The 21742-nt window shown below is 42.0% G+C and overlaps 1 protein-coding gene across 2 annotated transcripts in view; it reads left to right on the top strand.

Annotated features, from left to right (window-relative positions):
• RUNDC3B (RUN domain containing 3B) overlaps positions 1-21742 on the top strand; it is a 356443-nt gene that overhangs the window by 292928 nt on the left and 41773 nt on the right. The window lies entirely within an intron of this gene.

The raw sequence follows: 21742 nt of genomic DNA, 5'->3' as shown, positions 1-21742 counted from the left end.
GCTCTGTGATCAATGTGTCTTTTGGACAGAGCTTATCACAGATCAGGGTAAAGGGCCAATTATAGCAGCCCTTTACCACGTGATCAGCTGTGTCCAATCACACAAGCTGGTTATCGGCGAGACCGTAACTGGCTTGTGTGAAAGGGACATCTACACTGATAATCAGGGCACTGATTATCAGTGTCCTGACTATCAGTGCTGCCAATCTGTGCCATATCCGTGCCTCCTCATCAGCGTCACCTATCTGTGCCCATCAGTGCCACCAACCAGTGCCCATCAGTGCTGCCTATCAGTACCTCCTCAGCAATGCCCACCAGTGCCTCCTCATGAGTGCCCATCAGTGCAGCCTCATCAGAGTACATTAGTGAAGGAGAATAATTACCGGTTTGCATCTTTTTTTTTTCATAATTTTCATTTATTTAGCAAAAAATATAAAACCCAGTGGTGAGTAAATCCCACCCAAAGAAAGCGCTATTTGTGTGAAAAAAATGATGACAATTTCATTTGGATTCAGTGTTGCATTCAAAGTGCAACAGCACTAATAGCTGAAAATTTGCCTGTGCAGGAAGGGGTAAAACTGCCCAGTAGGCAAGCGGTTAATGATACTTTAAGCGTAAACTGGTAAAAAGTCAGTATTTGCATGAAATATACCAGAGTTCCACTAAAACAAATAAAATGTGCATTCAAGCTGCTATTACATAATGATAGCGCATTTATTAGCTTCAGAAGAGAAGTTCTTTTTTTTAGGATATCCTTTTTTCCAGCTAATTCCTCCTCATAAAAGCTAGGAAAAATAAAACAAAGGAAAATTTGTGCCAGAGAATCAGATTGAACCGGGCCCTTTTGATGCTCTGGGGGATAATTCCAATTGGTGTATTGCTGAGAGGAGAAATGAGACCTCTTATTACCGCTGAAGATTTGTGTTGCTAGGGTGTGAGTGCTGAACTCGCATCACCTCTGTAAATTCAAAGCAAGGACTGTCACTGAGAAGTACAGAGAGCGTCTGAGTGGAGGAGTCTCTGTAGGAGATGGGGGATCGCGCTGCGGTGGGAGGTGGAAAGTCGGAGAACGGCGATCCTGACAACTTTACCGCAAGTCTGGAGATGAATGGAAAATGCAAATTACTGCCGTCTCCAAAGCCATTAGCATTATGTCTATACAGATCAAAGAAAAGAGCGATGGGTTCCTCTTGTTAAAATATTGATCAGAACACATTTTCTACTGTGCCTAATAACTGCATAATATGGTTTAAAAGTACAGCACTGCCTTTATAAAGTAGGAAATATTATTATGTCGCTGTGCGCTAAAGGGTCAGCTTGACATTCTCAAAGAGGAACTTCACTTGCCCCTTTTTTTTTTCCTACTTATATGCAGCGTTGTCCTCATTTCAGATACTTACCTGCTATAAAGTTTCCAGCTTTGCCTTACAGTGATCCGCTGATCGGGTGCAGCAGCCTGGGTCCTCATCATCCTCATAGTCCTCCTCAGTCATCGGAAGCCATCTGCCTATTCTGGGTTCAGGTAGCTAGTCTCTGATGACCCCCTACTCCTGCATCCTCATGGGATATGTCATATATGCTATCCCAGGAGGCTGAGGGATCAGGCACATGTCATTCTTGCCTAAGTGAGAATGGCAGTGGAGGGGGTAGTGGAAGGGTCGGGCAAAAAGAGTAAAAAAAAAAAGTACAATTTAAAAAACTGCAAATTATGCAGATAGACAAGTTTGGGGGGGGGGGGGGGGGGGGGAGGAACTTGACTGGCCTGCACAGAGTCCTGACCTCAACCCCATAGAAGACCTTTGGGATGAATTAGAGCGGAAACTGCGAGCCAGGCCTACCCCACAAATGTGATTCTGGAAGAATGGTCGAACATTCCCATAGACACACTCCTAAACATTGTGGACAGCCTTCCCAGAAGAGTTGAAGCTGTTATAGATGCAAAGGGTGGGCCAACTCAATATTGAACCCTACGGACTAAGACTGGGATGCCATTAAAGTTCATGTGCGTGGAAAGGCAGGCGTACCAATAATTTTGGTAATGTAGTGAATATATATATATTTGTTTATTAATTTAGTACAGAGTCAGTATTGCTTCTTTTTGTTTCAGAGGATGATTATTCTTTCTTCTGTGATGTCATCCTATTCTTTTGTTTTTTTAATCTGTTATCAGGAATTGCAGTGTATATTGTGTGGACTTAAAGACTAAGTTCACCTTTCTGCAAAAAGTAATAAATGCACATATTGTTGCTGGCAAAAAATGTGCGTTTATTATTTCATGCACAGGAGCCTGCAAAGCATTGCACTTGTGATCGGTGAATCGTGGGTGCAGTATCAGTCTCCTGCAGATAAGACCTACAGCTTTCACCTACCTCCATACAGGCTGTCCCTTTAAAAGCTGCAGGACTGGATGAATGAACTATGAAGGTGCTCATCAGTGCCTTGCACTTCATTGAGAACTACAAGCTGTCTGCCTTAGTGAAGGTGGGACTTTCTCATTCACAGTTTCCTATGAATGACTGACGTGGCTGTACAAATGGAGCCCTGCAACAGCTGCGCCATTTTCAAATGTGGCAGCTAATGTGGGGAGAGAGAGGAACCTCTGCCCACTGTCTCGGGAAGAGGGGGATCAGGGAGGTGCGGGGACTGGTGCTGGGGCATGTTGCACGTTATACCCTAAATATGCATGTAACATGTAACATGCTCCAAAAGGTGAACTTAGATTTAAGCTGGCCATCCCTCCTGGGATAGGCAATTGAAGTAACTCACTTTCCCTAAGTGGACAAATCTGCAGTTTTGGCTATTGTATTCTGACAGCTGGTACCAATGGCTAAAGAGTACCTGCATGTGACTAGAAGCAGGCACTCTTCAGCCAAGAATTTTACACCTGGCTCCTTCAACAAAAGTCACTTGGATCGACTTTTGTCAAGCTGGCTGGCACTGACAGGGCCACCCATTGAACAAATGTTAGCATATTTAGAAGAAATCAAAAAAATTAAATCCATGTATAGCCAATTATCTGCCAATACCTTGGGCCCTTGGTGTACCTTATCAATTGTGTCTTTTGTAAACTCCAGTGTTTTTGTAACATCCTGAGGCTTTCCCATAGTGGCTTTCTGATAGTGGCTTAGTCCCAGGTTCCAGGCTGCTACTGGCACCCTGCTTAGCCAGCAAGAATTTGAGACTTCCTAAAGTCCTTCTATTCTTCTGTTTCAATAGTTTTTATTTGGTTTTAACAAGTAGTTAACATGCAAAAGTTAATCCACGCAGGGGCTAGCATTGACTATTGTAACAGAAGTTTGCTCCCAAGGAAGGCAAAAATTAGGCAATAAACAAAAAGGAACAATGAGAGCGAAGGCAACAACAGTAAATAGACTTGTTCATGAAGCCATAAGGACCAAGGGATCCTGAAGAGGTTCCCCACAACAACGGGGCATCCCCTGGGCTGGTCAATATCCATACGGTGGTGCAATATACAGCCTATACAGATCTAATAAGGAAAAAAGGAGCGGAAACCAGACTGAAGTTAGGCAGGATGGTGAAGCTAAAGGAAAGGAGCTTGTGCACCTACTGAGTAGGGAGCCAGAGAAAGGATAGGGTAGTCTAGGGGAGAAGGGAGGGCCAGAAGGTTAGAGGCCAAGAGAAGGGAAGAAGGTAAGGGCTTGGGAGCATTGGAACTGTCCGTCACAGGTGGCCCAAGCTAGCTGGTGGGAGGGTAGAAAAGACATATGACAGCCATGGCGCTCAGATTTTGAGGAACTTGGCATTAGAGTTAGTGTGAATGCTTAACATCTGTTCGTTAAGCATCAACGTGGTCATGCAATCTCTCACCCCCTGAAAGGAGACAGATGTTTTTTTCCAGGCTTGGGCACAATTCTTCTTTTGGCTGACAAAAATAGATAGGAAGTGAGCTTCCGCTGATAGGAGAAGAGGCCCGGAATTGGAAAATGTAATAAGGCAAACTTGGCTTCTTTTTCTATGGGCAGATAGAACAACATGCATTGGAGGCCAAATACATTGGACCAGGAGCCAATTAGTCCAGGGCACTTCCACCATATGTGTACGACATCACCCTGATGGCCACTACCCCAGAAACAACGATCACTGTAGGATGGATTGGCATGGGCAATGCAGTCAGGGACCCAATACCAACGTAGAAGCACATGAGCATTTGGCCACAGAAAGCCAGGCCCCACTCCAGTCCGCTAAGTCTTATCTCAGTTGCCAAGTCTCATTCTCACTGAACTGCATAGGTCCTTCTATTCTTCAATAATTTCTAATACCAGTATTGCAAAAAAAAAAAAAAAAAAAGTTGGAAAGAGTAAGGAATAGTAAAACACATCTGAGTTTTTCTGCTGTGTCCCATTATGGAGGATTTCCTTTGCTTTCTGTTCTATAGGAACAGTATGACGTGAAAGAGCTTCTCTGAAGGAAATCCCCTCTTAGATAAGTGGTCACTGGAATATGTGTCCCAGTTTAAAGATTTCCCCTCCATTTGTGTTCTGGTGTTTTGGATTTTCATAGTCCCAGGACAAGTAGAGCAAATCTCCTTAAAGATGGCCATACATTAACCTTTTGAATGGTCTTGTAGAAGACCAAAATACTGCACTTGCTGAGAATAACTGGTGGATAGCAGTTTCTATACCACTCTTTGTATGGTGTCAGTCAAACATGGTGTATCAAATAACTTATAAATATAAATGAATATAAAATCATCAAACCTCTCAATGACAAATTATTGTGCAAAATAGTGCATAGTGAATAAATATATAAAGCAAATTCCAATCAATAGGAGAAAAATAAAAAATTTAAAATATTAATGTATAGTCCAGAATAAGTAGTGACTTCAGTGCTCAAAAGAATGGTAAAGTCCTTAGTGAAAGTGTATCTTCAAATTCGAAGGTGCAAGTGCTCTGGCATGATTGGCCGTGACATCAATTCCTTTGCAGTGTAAGTAAGTAGATTGGATCACTTACCAGATCAAGTGGGTCCTACATGCCATACGGCATTAGAACCTTTCGCGCTTAGAAAGCCCCCTGGGCTTAATGGGTTCCCTCTTTAGTGGTCCTATGGGCTGCTGATGGCTCCTTTAGGCTCCGGGGTAATCGGCCAGTTGTGGTATAAAAGGAGAAAGAAAGCTCCAAATAGTGTAATAATGTTAAGAAAGTAGTTTATTTCCCATATACCGGGTAAGAATCAGCATAAAAAGGGTTAAAACATCACTGGTGGTCTAGCAGTGTTGGCTGTTCGTCCTCCTCGCAAAGTGGCGGGCTGGCTTCTGGCTTGCACTCCACCTCAACGTGATGTGATGACGCTATGCGGTCCAAACTGACGCGTTTCGTCACTTCCAGTGACGTCCTCAGAGTTTGGAAGGCATAGCGAGGTATGGGCTGATATAGTGAAGGTTCCGCCCCTATCTCCGCCCGCAATTACGCAACCGGAAGGAGCCGAGAAACCGGAGGTGTCCCCATATTACTGATTTGGCCAAATCTCCCTCGAATGTATCCCTAAATTTGATTTTGTATTGGGTAATAGGGTGGATTGGCAGCCGCACAATACATATATTAAATTATTAGAAATATGTATATAATAAACAGTGGATGATCGTAATATTAAAACATGGTAAAATATTTTTTTTGAAAATGATATATTTATGTATAAAAAACCTATTAATAAAATTGCCCTGGATAAATATTAAACTCTGTCATAAATATCACCAGGTAAATAATGGTTAAAAATTCATCAGATTAATAGCCAAAGATTAAATAATTATAAGCATATGAAATATCAATATATAAATTAACAATGTGATTAAGTGGATAAATGACAATCTCTATGATCTCATATAAATGAATGGACGTGCCTTAATAATAAATAAATATGTTTAAGTGATTATTAAAAAATTAATTAATTATAAATAATAATAATAGTTATGAACAGTGTTGTAAACATCTAAATATTTATTGTGAATATAAAGTTAATTAGGGAATGGCTGTTAATATATAATCAAATTACAGGACGGTATTTTAAAAAATATATATATAGATTCACATAATGTTAATATTGAAAAAATATTCCTGAAATAAAGGGAACCTAATTGACTATTTCCCCATGCATGTTTGGCTACCTGAGCGGGTTAATTATTTTTGTGTGTTTTTTATATATATTTTTATGGATTTGATATGAAACAGTTTATATCCATATCAATATTAATTCCTTTGGGATGTAACGTGGATAATTGGTAGATCCATTTGGATTCGTTACATGAAACTGCAATCCTCATATTTTTCCCCCTCCAGTGAGGTTCAATGATGTCTATTCCACAGAATGTGAGTAGAGTGGGGTCTCTGTTGTGTTTTATCTGGAAATGGTTGGAAACACTATGGTATCTGAAGCCTTTTCTTATGTTGTCTATGTGTTCCCCAATGCGTGTTTTCAGATTCCTCGTGGTGCGTCCCACGTATTGTAACTTGCAGGGGCAAGTCAGCAAATACGTGACGTGTGTGCTTTGGCAGGTTATAAAACTCTTAATTTTGTAGGTTTTGTTGGTAGTGTTTGATGTAAATTCAAATGTTCTTTTTTTCCTATTTTTAACTGTTTTGCAGGGTTTGCATCTCCCGCAGGTATAGAATCCCTTTAGGTCAAAGAAAGTGTACAGTTTTTTTGGGGGGTTTGGGACATTCTTGGCTAGTTTATCTCTCAGATTTGGACCTCTCCTATAGATAAATTTTGGCCATTCCGGAAGAATTTATTTTAGTTGTTCGTGTCTTAGAAGTAGATGCCAGTGTTTTTGTATAATTTGTTCAATTTCCTTGTGTCGGACATTATAATTTGTGATGAAAGCAAGTCCATAGTCCTTATTCTGTTTTACTTTATCTTCCAATAATGTTCCTCTATCCATTTGGTCAACCTCTCTTTTCACCTTTTCTAATTTGTCTTGTTTGTATCCCTTTTCCTTGAATCTTGTCATAAGGGTCTGGATTTGTTCTTCCAGTATTGATTGGACTCAACGGTTTCTTTTTAATCTCATCATTTGTCCTTTAGGTATACCCTTTATCCAGTTCCGATGATGACAGCTGTGGGTGTCATTAACCTTTTTTGCTTTTCTTTCAACCAGCAGGTTGAAGGGGAAAAAAAAGTGAACCAATTCCCCCATCCACACATTAGTAGCTGGTGGCTGTGATCGTTTGGGAAAAACCAGACACGGTACAACCAGCCTGCCAATACATGGATTGAAATTTGGCCTGTCCCTACTGAACCAGCTGAATTTCGATCCATGTACAGCTACAAACCCCTGAAAAGGGTTCTGACCCTTCAAAGGTTCAACCCTTTACGTAAAAGTAAAAATGAAAAAGTTTTTGCATTGGATACACTTTCAGGACTGCTCTGACACTTCACCCCCTACCTTTCCAACACTTCCCTGTCCTTCCAATTAGCCACTGAGAGAAGAGACATTGTACGCAGTAAATGAAAATGTCTCTGGAAAATACTGTTAAGTGTTGGTAATTATGTGAAGGTGATTTATCAGATGATTGCAGTCATGTAAGCAAAGCGTGGGAGCCTGCGGCAGTCGATATCATTTAACATGAAATTGCATTTATGCTAGATTAATTGGACAGTTTCAGAGAACGCTTACCCTGGACAGCCACTGCCGTCCCTACAGCACTGCAGAGACCGCTTTATCACACAACGCTAAGCACACTTTGTACATCCAATCCAAATATACCAACCTGTTTACATTCTAATATTAAGGTTTGAGGGCTGGTTCACACCAAAAAAACACACTGCAGATCCGTTCTGGATGCATTTCTGAATGCGCGTATTTAACGCGTTCTAGTGCGTTTTTGATGCTTTTCCGGATGCATTCCAGATGCTTTTGTTCTTCTTTTTTCCTGTTTTTTTTTTTTCACTGTACTGGGTTCTGGTGCGTTTTTGATGCGTTCCAGTGCATTCCGGTGCATTTTTAACCACTTCCCACCCAAGGACGTACCCGTACGTCCTTGGGTTTCAGTGGTTACACCGGGATAATACCTGCCCCTACAGGTATCATCCCAGTACCATTATTTTCAGCCTGCAAGTCAGTAGAAGGCAGACGTAATCTAATTAGCCACTCGATCACTTCTGCAGGTAGCAGAAGGGGATCCCACCCCCCTCCCACTGCACTTGGGCTCTCCAATCCCATTGCGGAGGCCGGGAGCGATGCGGCTGGCGGCGATGGCTGCCTGGGACAGAGAGAGAGGAACTGACGTCATTCCCCTCTCTCTGCAACCCTGGAAACCGGGTGCAACGAGTATTCGTCACTTCCGGTTCCACCCCTTTGTTTACCTGGCCACCAGCGGCCAAAGAAGCAGCCGATCGGACCGATCTCGGTCAGATCGGCTGCAAGGAGGGCCAGAGGAGAGATTTGGGGCCTAATAGACCCCAAATCTCTCCATAAAGAGGACCTGTCACGGCCCATGCTGTCACAAGAGATGTTGTTCATCCCTTGTGATAGCAATAAAGTTTAAACAAAAAAAATGTTTTGTATAAAATAAATAAAATAAAAAGAAAAAATTGAAAGTCCCTCCATGCTTACACGCAAATGCGAACGCATATGTTACTCCCGCACGCATTTGTAAATGGTGATCGCACTACACGTGAGGTATTGTCATCAGAGCGAAAGCAATAATTCTAGAACCAGTCCTCCTGTGCCACTCTAAACTGGTAACCTGTAAAGGCGTTTAAAGCGTCGCCTATGGAGAATTTTAAGCACCGTAGTTTGCCGCCATTCCACGGGCAGATGCAATTTTAACGTGTGACATGTTAGGTAACTATTTACTAGATGTAACATCATCTTTCACATTATCCAAAAAAAATTGGGCTAACTTTACTGCTTTTTTTTTTTTTTATTCATAAATGTGTTTTTTTTTGCCAAAAAAACTATGTTTAAAAATCCGCTGCAACACACACCATTTTATTCTACAGGGTCTCTGCTAAAATATATATATATATATATATATAATGTTTGGGGTTTCTAAGTAAAGTAAATTTTTACATGTAGGAGTGAAGTGGTCGAATAGGCTTTGGAAGGAGGTGGTTAATGTGCTTTACCACATTCCAATACAGTCCAGTTCAGAAAAAATGCAGCATGTTCTACTTTTTTTTCTGGAACTGAACGCACTGGGGTAAAGTATGCCATTGGCAACCATGTAACTTACTTTCCATGCATTTTTGATGCAGAAAAAAATGCAATGGACTGCATGTGGTATGAACTGGCCCTGAAAGCCAAATCATTTTGATTTTGTTGGCGGTAATAGATGCATGGTTTTCTTACATTGTAACTGTACCTTCAAATACGGTTTAAAGCAGTATTAAACTCTGCTACATTTTTTGTGGGCCCCAGGTGGTTGGTGCCATAATGCGCTATATGCACTACATATTAGTATCCTATGGCAGAATTACCTGTCACCGCTCAAGCAGGTCCCAGGCGCTTCCATCTTCACCTGATCCTTCTTCCGGGTTCGCTCTCTCCGACCACTTGAATGTCACTTCCATACATGTGCATGGGAGTCCCTTCACTGCGGAACAGAGCAGGTCCCATTAATTTAGTCTGAGCCGCGCATACAGGGGTTCATATTACATTACCGTTGAAAGGCCAGGAGAGGCTTTTATGACCAGAGAGACCACTAGGGCCTCTTCTGTTATAAAAATCCTACCTGTCAGCGGTTTTTGAAAACTTTTTCACTTTAAGACAAGGGACAAGGCCTTTTTGTGACATTTGTTGTTTTCAAGTAAAAATCTGTATTTTGTTCTAGAAAATGACTTCAAATCCCCAAACATTAGCAGAGACCCTAGAGCATAAAATGGAGATTGTTGCAATATTTTATGTCACACTGTATTTGCGCAGCGGTCTTTCAAACGCAGTTTGTTTGGAAAAAATACACTGATGAATTAAAAAAAAAAAAAAAAAAAAAGTTAGCCCAAAATATTTTGTATAATGTGAAAGAGTTAGTAAAAAGATACCGAACATGTAATGCTTTAAAATTGCGGACCGTGGAATGGCGACACACTATGGTACTTAAAAATCTCAATAAGCGATGTTTTAATAATTTTTTACAGGCTACCTGTTTAGAGTTACAGAGGAGGTCTATCACTAGAATTATTGCTCTAACAATTGTGGCGATATCTCATGTGTGGTTTGAACACAGTTTACAAGTGCGGGAGCGACTTACGTATGTGTGGGCTTCTGCCCGCAAGGGCTAGGGTGCTTTTAAATTTTTTTTTTTCCCTCTTTTATTATTTATTTAACTTTTTTTTTTTTTTTTTTTTAGGTTCCTTTCACACGGCCGCTCCGTGTGTCCGCAAATCATCCCATCCGTTTGCGGATGATTTGCGGACATAATGTAAGTGAATGGCATTGCGAATGTCAGTGGAATACCATCCGCTGACATCCGATTTTCCTCCTTTCAGTTCTGTTCCGTTTTTACGAATGGAACAGAACCCCATTTTTTCTTCCGTGTAAAAAACGGAAAGGAAGGAAAATCGGATGTCAGCGGTGTCATCCGCTGACATCCGCAGTGCCATATACTTACATTATGTCCGTATATCATCCGCAAACTGATGGGATGATATGCGGGCACACGGAGCGGATGACAGAAATGTCATCCGCTCCGTGGAAAAAAAAAAAAAAAAGTCCCGCAGCGGACCTTTCACACGGAGCGGCCGTGTGAAAGAAGCCTAACACTTTTATTCCTATTACAAGGAATGTAAACATCCTCTTTATTGAGGATAAGTGGTCCTCTTTATTAAGAGATCTGGGCTCAAAAAGACCCCAGATCTCTCATTTACCTTTAATAGCAAAAGAAAAGAAAAAACAGGAAATCTCTCCAAAGTAAAAAAAAATCCCTCATCACCAGGGTCAACAGAACTAGTGTTCACTGTTGGCTATAAAGATAAATAGAACAAATACAGAGAGTGACTCTCCCTAAAGTGGGCACAGACTGCAATAAATAACCGCCAGGTGTTCTATTCCCTCTATATTCTATTGGAAAATAAAAAAGTTTTGCTGCTAGTTATACTTTACATTTTTTAAAGGGAAGTTTTTTAGAATTGCACAGTTGTGGTCGCAAACCGCCTTTTCTCGGGTCCCCCACCAGTGCTCCTCCTCTCCTGCGAGTACCCCCATAGAAAGCCACTTTCTATAAGGGGTCCTCGAATGGGCTCATACCCGACCCTATCAATGGCTTTGATTGATAGCTGCTGCTTTAACAAAGCCTGTAAGACCCGGAAGTGAGGGGAGAAAAGAACTGCAGACGGGCACAGCACTGGATTAAATGAGAGCTCAGGTAGGTATAAGGAGAGGTGACTAATCATCTAAACATGTTTTTTTTTTTTTTAACAAATAGATTTTTCTTTTATTAAACATATAAACAGAACAAGTAATTACAACTACATTACATTACTCTGCACAAGAAGAAAACAAAACAAAACAACAACAACAACAAAAAAAAAAAAAAAAAAATATTTTTAATAAGTTCCTACTTCTGTCATTATGGAACAGGTGAGATTGGCACGCCTACAGCATCAATCCAAGCTGACCACACTTTATCAAATTTTTTTGGGCAATTCCTACTACCGTATGTGAAACGGTAGAATGGAAGTGTCTTAGTAACGGCAGCTATCCAGGTTGATCGGGTGGGAGGTTCGGGTAGCTTCCATCGCAAAAGGATTTCTCTCCTGGCGTAAAACAAGGTATACATAATGCACATTTTATCGTATCTATCCCCTCCCACTTGTGTAAGGTTACTCAGTAGAGTTACCTTTGGGTCCAAGGGAATCGTAATGTCAAAAATTTCCCCAATAGTATCTGTCACGGCCTTCCAAAAGGTTGCCAGCTCCGGACATGACCAAACTACATGTATAAAAGTACCAATTCCATGCCCACATCTGGCACAGGAGGGATCTTTCATAGGATATATCCTAGCAAGACGTTGTGGCGTATAGTATGCTCTGTGTAAAAATTTAAGTTGTATAAATCTATCCCTAGCCGCTATCATTGAGGGGATATAATTATTAACCGAGTCCTCCCAATCTTCAACCGTCAGGTCAGGGATATCGTCCTTCCATTTATTATAGATTTTCTCAAGAGACCGACTATGATCTGTTGAAAGGATAGAGTATATAGCAGAGAGAGTTTTCCCTATTACCTTGAACGTTAACCCTTTCTCCAAAGGGTCTGATTCCAAGATAACAGGGCCTTGAAACTGAGCCCGCATAGCATGACTAAGCTGGTGGTAACGAAAAACCATAGTGGGAGGCAATGAGTAGGTATACTGGAGTGCGTCAAACCCTAGAAGTCTTCCATCTTTAATAACATGTTTCATAGTGACAATCCCTCTGGCAGCCCATACCTGGGGTTCAGGAAGTTGGTACAAATGTAATAGATTAGGATTACCCCACAACGGAGTGTGGGGGGATATATGTAGAGGTGTATTATATATCACCCGCGCCCGCGTCCATATCCGCAGCACCGTCTTCATCAGACTGGTTATTTGAGGATGTGCCCGTTCCCCCCCGGAAAACCAGATTACTAAGGGCCGCATAGGAACCCAGCAATGCTGCTTCTAGTGTAACTGCGGAGTTAGTTTTGGGTTGGGAAAACCACCACCGGACCGTCACCAGTACAGCCGCCCAAAAGTACAGCTTAAAGTTAGGAAGCGCTAAGCCCCCTTTTGCAAGTGGAAGATATAACGTACGTTTTGCGACTCGTGGAATACGCCCGGCCCATACAAAGGTTGTTACCAAACTGTCTAATCTCGAAAAAAAGTTTTTAGTCATATCGATAGGGGAGTTACGAAAAAAATACAAAAATTTTGGAAGATAACTCATTTTTAATAAATTGATTCTACCAACCGGGGATAGGGGAAGCATACGCCATGACGCACACCTTTTATTTAATTGTAAAACTAAAGGGTCGATGTTATTTTGTTGGTACACATCCAATGTTGGACCCACTTTGATACCCAGATACACCATGTCCTGTACCCATTTCAACGGTGTCTGAGTATCAATTAAAGGTACCGATGGATGAAGTGGAAAGAGGACAGACTTAGACCAATTAATACGTATACCTGAAAAACGACCAAAAATGTCGAATAATTGTAGGGCCCTATGTAATGAAGTGGAAGCATCAGCCAAATAGATCAGAGTATCGTCTGCATACAAGGACAACTTCTCTTCGATGACCCCGACTTTAATGCCTCGGCATCTAAACATGTTTTACCTTAAAGGGTAACTCCACTTTCGTGGGGGGAAAAAATAGCAAATAAAGAAAAAAATAATATAGCGTATACAATTGCGACAAAAATCATATTGTAATTGAATGTTATTAAAAATCACCTTTCCTTTTCAATCTGCAGCCGCTGTCATTTTCTGAAAATGCAGTGCAATATGGCTACCTGGAGATGTTCTGTATACAGAATGTATACTGACCACACCCCAGAAACATAATTTCCTGCTTGTTTGATTGGCTCACCAATTTTCCCAGAAGTCTGCACTAAGATACAAGCCAGATTTCTGGCATCCCCTGCAACAAAAATTTCATTTTTGGTGAGATACTCCCAATAGGAACACGTCTAAAGGGAAGCAGGCCCAGCAGATTTCCTCATTAGTGCCCAGCAGCTGCACAGCTGATAATTATAAAACCTCTCCCATTAGACCCACTCAGCACAGAGGAACAAACAAATTGATTCCTTCAGAATAACAAAAGGTAGGAATCTGCAACAAAGGTTGTTAAAATCCTTGTTATGTACAGAGATCACCCAGAGGGGAATGTTTTATTCTCAACAAAAGTGGAGTTGCGCTTTAATGCAAAGGATGCATTAAGGTACCTCTTTGCCACATACAATATCTCACAAAAGTGAGTACACCCCTCATATTTTTGTAAATATTTTATTATACCTTCTCATGTGACAACACTGAAGAAATGACACTTTGCCACAATGTAAAGTAGTGAGTGTACAGCTTGTATAACAGTATAAGTGAAAAAGTCCAAATTGGGCCCAAAGTGTCAATATTTTGTGTGGCCACCATTATTTTAGAGGCGCTACATTAACTACATGGGCATGGAGTTCACCAGAGCTTCACAGGTTGCCACTGGAATCCTCCTCCACTCCTCCATGACGACATCACAGAGTTGATGGATGTTAGAGACCTTGCGCTTCTCCACCTTCCATTTGAGGGTGCCCCACAGATGCCTAATAGGGTTTAGGTCTGGAGACATGCTTGGCCAATCCATCACCTTTACCCTCAGCTTCTTTAGCAAGGCAGTGATCATCTTGGAGGTGGGTTTGGGGTCATTATCATGTTGGAATACTGCCCTGCGCCCCACTCCCTGAAGGAAGGGGATCATGCTCTGCTTCAGTATGTCACAGTAAATGTTGGCATTCATGGTTCCCTCAATAAACTGTAGCACCCCAGTGCTGGCAGCACTCATGCAGTCCCAGACCATGACACTCCCACCACCATGCTTGACTGTAGGCAAGACACATTTGTCTTTGTACTCCTCACCTAGTTGCCGCCACACACGCTTGACACCATCTGAACCAAATAAGTTTATCTTGGTCTCATCAGATCACAGGGCATTGTCCCAGTAATCTATGTCCTTAATGTGCTTGTCTTTAGCAAACTGTTTGCGAGCTTTCTTGTGCATCATCTTTAGAAGAGGCTTTCTTCTAGGACGACAGCCGTGCAGACCAATTTGATGCAGTTTACGGCATATGGTCTGAGCACTGACAGGCTGACCCCCCAACCCCTCAACCTCTGCAGCAATGCTGGCAGCACTCATACATCTATTTCCCAAAGACAACCCCTGGATAAGATGCTGAGCACGTGCACTCAACTTCTTTGGTCGATCATGGTGAGGTCTGTTCTGAGCGGAACCTGTCCTGTTAAACCGCTGTATAGTCTTGGCTACCGCGCTGCAGCTCAGTTTCAGGGTTTTGGCAATCTTCTTATAGCCTAGGCCATCTTTATTTACAGCAACAATTCCATGTTGAACTTCCAGTGACCAGTATGAGAAAGTAAGAGTGATAACACCAAATTTAACACACCTGCTCCCCATTCACACCTGAGACCTTGTAACACTAACAAGTCACATGACACCGAGGAGGGAAAATGGCTAATTGGGCCCAGTTTGGGCTTTTGTTGCCAGCATTAATGGCTGTGTGTTAAGTTATTTTGAGGGTACAGCAAATTTATACAAGCTGTACACTCACTACTTTACATTGTAGCAAAGTGTCATTTCTTCAGTGTTGTCACATGAAAAGATATAATAAATTATTTACAAAAATGTGAGGGGTGTACTCACTTTTGTGAGATACTGTATATGAGTTTTGTCTGTGACTCCACTGGGTAGGATTTCCTTACTGACACAATGACGCCTGACACAACAAATTGGGGCTGCAGTTGTTAAAACACTAGAGAGCCATAGCCCGCGATAACATTTTCCAAAGTTTTAACCCCTAACTATTAAGATTTTGTTTAGGTTTGTGTCCTTGGGTAGATTTCCCACCACTTTCTATCCTGGTAGTAAATGAGGGGAAATTTCCCAAACAAGACCACTGACAGCAATAAAAACCTGACAGATGTTCTACCCCTTCCCCACTCTATCCAAAACTAAATGAAACATTTTGTCTGGAGTTATGCTTTGCTGTCACCGAGAACTTTCATTGGCCCAAAGGACCAGTTGCTGGAGCGGTGTACTTTGGTTCTAATGACAGATGGCTATAATCTAAGAGTAAAGTAAAGGATGAAGTCAAAAGCAGAAACTCCCATTAAATTGTTTGCTAATAGCCTCAGTAGGAAGGTTCAGTATTATAAGTTCTTCTACTGACCTCTTTCCCTGCCAATATATGCAGATGTTGACTGTCTGCCATAGTAACTCTAATGAACAATCATCCACAAATGTGAGTGCTATCACAGTCTGCACAGGGGTACAAAGAACGACACCAAAAAAAAGCCCTGGAAACCATTTATTAACCACTTGCCGACCGCCGCAAGTACATATACTGCGGCGGTCAGCCCCTCACAGGCAAAGTGACGTATGGGTACGTCACTAGCCTGTGAGGCTCTGGGGAGCGAGCGCGCACCGCCGGAGGTGCGCTCCCGCTCGGTCACGGACCCCCCTGCGCGTGTGCCCAGCGGACCCGATGTCCGCCAGGCAGTCGCGATCGTCCGTGACAGCGGAAGAAAGGCAGGCGGATGATGTAAACAAAGCCGCCTGTCAGTCTCCCCTGTGTAAGAACAGTGATCATACGGTTCTGCTATGCAGGACCGTTGATCACTGTTCCTACACCTCAAGCCACAGCCAATCACAGTAAGAATCACGCCCCTAGGGACACACACCACCCCTACCTCTCAAAACCCCTTCACTACCAGTGTCATTTTACAGTAACAGTGCATACTGTAGTAATGTCACTGGTAACCCCAAAAGTGTCAAAAATGTCAGTCAAGGGTCCGATCTGTCCGCCGCAATGTCGCAGTCCCGCAAAAAAAATGGCAGATCGCCGCCATTACGCGTTAAAAAAAAAAACAACAAAAATGACAAAAATCTTTCCCTTAGTTAGTAAACGCAATAACTTTTGCGCAAACCAATCAAAATACGCTTTTTGCAATTTTTTTTACCAAAAATATGTAGCATAAAACAAATTGGCCTAAAATGTTAAAAAATTTTGATTTTTAAATTTTTTTTGGGGAATTTCATATAAAAAAAATTTAAAAATATTGTTATTTTTGCAAAATTGACGCTCTTTTTTTGTTTATAGTGCATGATCAAAAAATTGCACAGGTGATCAAATACCACCAAAAGAAAGCTCTGTTTGTGGGAAATAAAGGACGTCAAACTTGTTTGGGTACAGCGTCGCACAACCGCGCAATTGTCCGTTAAAGTCAAATCGCAAAATACCCCCTGGTCAGAAAGGGGGTAAAATCTTTTCCGGGGCTTAAGTGGTTAAATCCACAAATACATGGACAAATCCATTGGCTAAAAAGATCCTTCATAACTGCATTCCACTTAGTAAGGACGATACTCGTAAGTATGTGTAATCCTGACCCAGTGAAACGCATGGGGGCGGGGGGTGTATTCCGGATGCATTAATATGCATATTGTAAGATTTATTAAACTATTCCAAGGCTTTTATATGGTGAACAGTCTCCCTGTCCTTCCTTGGAGCATTTAATGGACTGTGACCGATGGCTAAAGGAACCTGCTTTGAGTGTACCCTACTATACATCACTCTGAGACATTGCAGAAAGGATGGGTAAGAGAGAGGAAACCAGTAAGAGGGACCTACAGGCTTATTTTGAGTTTTCCTGTGCTCCCCGAGACTGTATGGGTTTCCTCCGATTACTACAGTTTCCTCCCACGCTCCAAAGACATATGCTGGTAGGTTAATTGGCTCCTGTCTAAATTCTCCCTAGTATGTGTATGGATGAATGTGAATGAGGGACCTTAGATTGTGAGCTCCTTGAGGGAAGGGACTGATGTAAATGTACAATATACATTCACCAGCCACTTTAGTAGGTACACCTTGCTAGTACCAGGTTGGACCCCCTTTTGCCTTCAGAACTGCCTTAATTCTTCATGGCATAGATTCAACAAGGTGTTGGAAACATTCCTCAAAGATTTTGGTTCATATTGACATAAAAGCGTCACACAGTTGCTGCAGATTTGTCGGCTGCACATCCATGATGCAAATCTCCGGTTTCACCACATCCCAGAAGTGCTCTATTGGAATAAGATCTGGTGAATTTGGAGGCCATTGGAGTTCAGTGACCTCATTGTCATGTTCAAGAAACCAGTGGTGAGATGATTTGAGCTTTGAGACATGGTGCGTTATCCTGCTGGAAGGAGCCATCAGAAGATGGGTACACTGTAGACCAGAGGTTCTTAACTCCGGTCCTCAGGACCCACTAACAGGTCAGGTTTGCAAGATAACTGAAATACATAACAGGTGATATAATTTGCTGCTCAGTGATTGCAGTACTCTAGTCTGCATCTCCCTAAGGTAATACTTAAAATCTGTCCTGTTAGTGGGTCCTGAGGACTGGAGTTGAGAACCACTGCTGTAGACATAAAGGGATGGATATGGTCAGCAACAATACTCAGGTAGGCCTTGGTGTTTAAACAAACCAAAGTGTGCCAAGAAAATATCCCCCACACCATTACACCACCAGCCTGAACCATTGATACAAGGCAGGGTGGATCCATGCTTTCATGTTGTTTATGCCAAATTCTGACCCTACCATCTGAATGTTGCAGCTGTATTCGAGACTCCTCCGAGCAGGCAACGTTTTTCCAATCTTCTATTGTCCATCTTTGGTGAACCTGTGCCAATTGTAGTCTCAGTTTTGTGTTAGTAGCTGACAGGAGTGGCACCCGGTGTGTTGTGCGCTCAGAGATGATATTCTGCATACCTTGGTTGTAACGAGTTATTTGAGTTATTGTTGCCTTTCTATCATCTCAAATGAGTCTGCCCATTCTCCTCTGTCTTCTGACATCTACAAGGCATTTTTGTCCACACAAATGCCGCGCACTGAATATTTTCTCCTTTTTGGACAATTCTCTGTAAACCCTAGAGATGGTTGTGCGTGAAAATCCATAACCATGCCATGTTCAAAGTCACTTAAATCCCCTTTCATACCCATTCTGATGCTCTGTTTGAACTTTAGCAAGTCATCTTCACCACATCTACAGTACAGACCAAAAAATTAGACACACCTTCTCATTCAAAGAGTTTTCTTTATTTTCATGACTATGAAAATTGTAGAGTCACACTTCAAGAGGTAGTCACCTGAAATGGTCTTCCAACAGTCTTGAAGGAGTTCCCAGAGTTCCTTAGCACTTGTTGGCCCTTTTGCCTTCACTCTGCGGTCCAGCTCACCCCAAACCATCTGGATTGGGTTCAGGTCCGGTGACTGTGGAGGCCAGGTCATCTGGCGCAGCACCCATCACTCTCCTTCTTGGTCAAATAGCCCTTACACAGCCTGGAGATGTGTTTGGGGTCATTGTCCTGTTGAAAAATAAATGATGGTTCAACTAAACGCAAACCGGATGGAATAGCATGCCGCTGCAAGATGCTGTGGTAGCCGTGCTGGTTCAGTATGCTTTCAATTTTGAATAAATCCCCAACAGTGTCACCAGCAAAGCACCCCCACACCATCACACCTCCTCCTCCATGCTTCACGGTGGGAACCAGGCATGTAGAGTCCATCCGTTCACCTTTTCTGCGTCGCACAAAGACACGGTGGTTGGAACCAAAGATCTCAAATTTGGACTCATCAGACCAAATCACAGATTTCCACTGGTCTAATGTCCATTCCTTGTGTTCTTTAGCCCAAACAAGTCTCTTCTGCTTGTTGCCTTTCTTTATAGCAGTGGTTTCCTAGCAGATATTCTACCATAAAGGCCGGATTCACACAGTCTCCACTAACAGTTGTTCTAGAGATGTGTCTGCTGCTAGAACTCCGTGTGCCATTGACCTGGTCTCTAATCTGAGCTGCTGTTAACCTGCGATTTCTGAGGCTGGTGACTCGGATGAACTTATCCTCCGCAGCAGAGGTGACTCTTGGTCTTCCTTTCCTGGGGCGGTCCGCATGTGAGCCAGTTTCTTTGTAGCGCTTGATGGTTTTTGGGACTGCACTTGGGGACACTTTCAAAGTTTTCCCAGTTTTTCGGACTGACTGACCATTTCTTAAAGTAATGGTGGCCACTCGTTTTCCTGCACTTAGCTGCTTTTTTCCTGCCATAATACAAATTCTAACAGTCTATTCAGTAGGACTATCAGCTGTGTATCCACCTGACTTCTGCACAACACAACTGATGGTCCCAACCCCATTTATAAGGCAAGAAATCACACTTATTAAACCTGACAGGGCACACCTGTGAAGTGAAAACCATTACAGGTGACTACCTCTTGAAGTGTGACTCTATAATTTTCATAGTCATGAAAATAAAGAAAACTCTTTGAATGAGAAGGTGTGTCCAAACTTTTGGTCTGTACTGTAGATGCCTAAATGCATTGAGTTTCAGCCATGTGATTGGCTTATTAGCAATTTGTGTTACCAAGCAATTGAACAGGTGTGCCTAATAAAGTGGTGAGTTTAAATTGCCGGTGCTATAGAAGTATCTGTAATAAATAATAAATGACTTGTATATAACAGATGATTGAGAGAGTAGGTCATACCAATTTTTTTTCTGTGTGAGTTAGGCAGGCATCGTGAACGCCACAGGTTAGTGGCATTTAAATGAGCCTACTAGCTTGTAGGTCTCTTTTATGGATTTCCTCTGGTGATCTCCTATCCTCTCCTGCCCATTCATCTGCAACTTATCACATAACAAAGAAAATACACAAGGGCTGTACCAAAAGTAATGCAAACTTAGGCATAACTGTTTTTATTAATTTTGGTTGTTCAAATTTAACATGTTGGTAGGATAACTCTTCCTCTATAGTAACTCTTCTCCTTCTCTATAATTGCAGGTGGTAAATGAATTCCAAGCAGAAGCAACGTGCCATCACTGAGTACTTGACGAAGGAGGGGTGCAGGCTTTCCGGCTGGGTACAGAATATTTACTGAGATGACACCATTGATGAGTCACCAATGAAAAACATTGCTCTTGCCAATGGTCTCATCTCCATAAACATTCTGTAGCCTTCTATGGATGTCAGACATCAAAACACAATGACCGCATGTTTCTTAAGCTTGGAATCCATTATTTACCTGCAATGAAAAAGAAGAGAGGAAGAGTTCTCTAGAGGAAGAGTTACTCTACCAACATGTGAAATTTGAACAACCTATGTAAGTTCATACAATGCTATGCCCACTTTTAGATTACTTTCAGTACAGCCCTTGTATTAATTTTTCTAAGAACAGGAAGGTAGTTTAAAAATAACACCTACATCTATAATTCGATGTATTGAGTGGATACTCAGAGGTTGATACAACGGCCATCAGCCTATTCAGCTCAGAGATTTCAGTCACCATGGTCAGTGGGGGTAATTCTGGGTTTAACTCACTGCCTTGGTGCTGAATCTGGCCATACATGGATCAAAATGCAGCTGTTCAGCATGGACCGGCCAAATTTCGATCCATGTATGGGCAGGCTGATTGTACCCAAGTTGATCCATGGATTGTCTTGGCTACAACCAGCCTGTCAGATTTTCTACATGTGATTACTGCCGGCAGCTATAGCTGCTAGCAGTGATCATTGCATTCTGCTTTCCAGGGATGCTTTCCCCGCTGGCAAAATACAACACTTCTGTGGGAGGCATTCCCCTATTAACACTGACTGTGTTGATGGGGGAATCAAGCAATTTTCTTTCCTTCCACCCATGGAGGAAGCAAAGACATTTGATTCATCTATGGCTTGCCTTAGCCTATTATTCACAATTGCAGTCATACCTTATTTCATCATCATTTTTTCAAGCCTTTTGATTAGCAACCAAAAAAGAACATTATGTTTCCTAACTACTCATGTCCATGTGTCTGGAAAATGGTAATGATGTGCCTGAGACAAAGTCCTTGGACAAGACACAGAACCATCATGATTAAAAATGTTGAAACATTTTTCATGACCAGTTTTAAAATTTATAAAGTTTAATTTCATGCTGGTTACAGACAACTCGTGGGCATGAAGTGCCAGCATACCAGCATTATTTCTTTTGGGTGGATTAACCCTTTAAATATCCCTGTCCTTCATCACTTCCATC

Source organism: Pelophylax lessonae (assembly GCF_965119305.1).
Source record: "Pelophylax lessonae genome assembly, chromosome: 5".
NCBI classification, from domain to species: Eukaryota; Metazoa; Chordata; class Amphibia; order Anura; family Ranidae; genus Pelophylax; species Pelophylax lessonae.
Note: the sequence above shows the minus strand (reverse complement) of the source record. Positions and strands in the feature narration are given on the sequence as shown.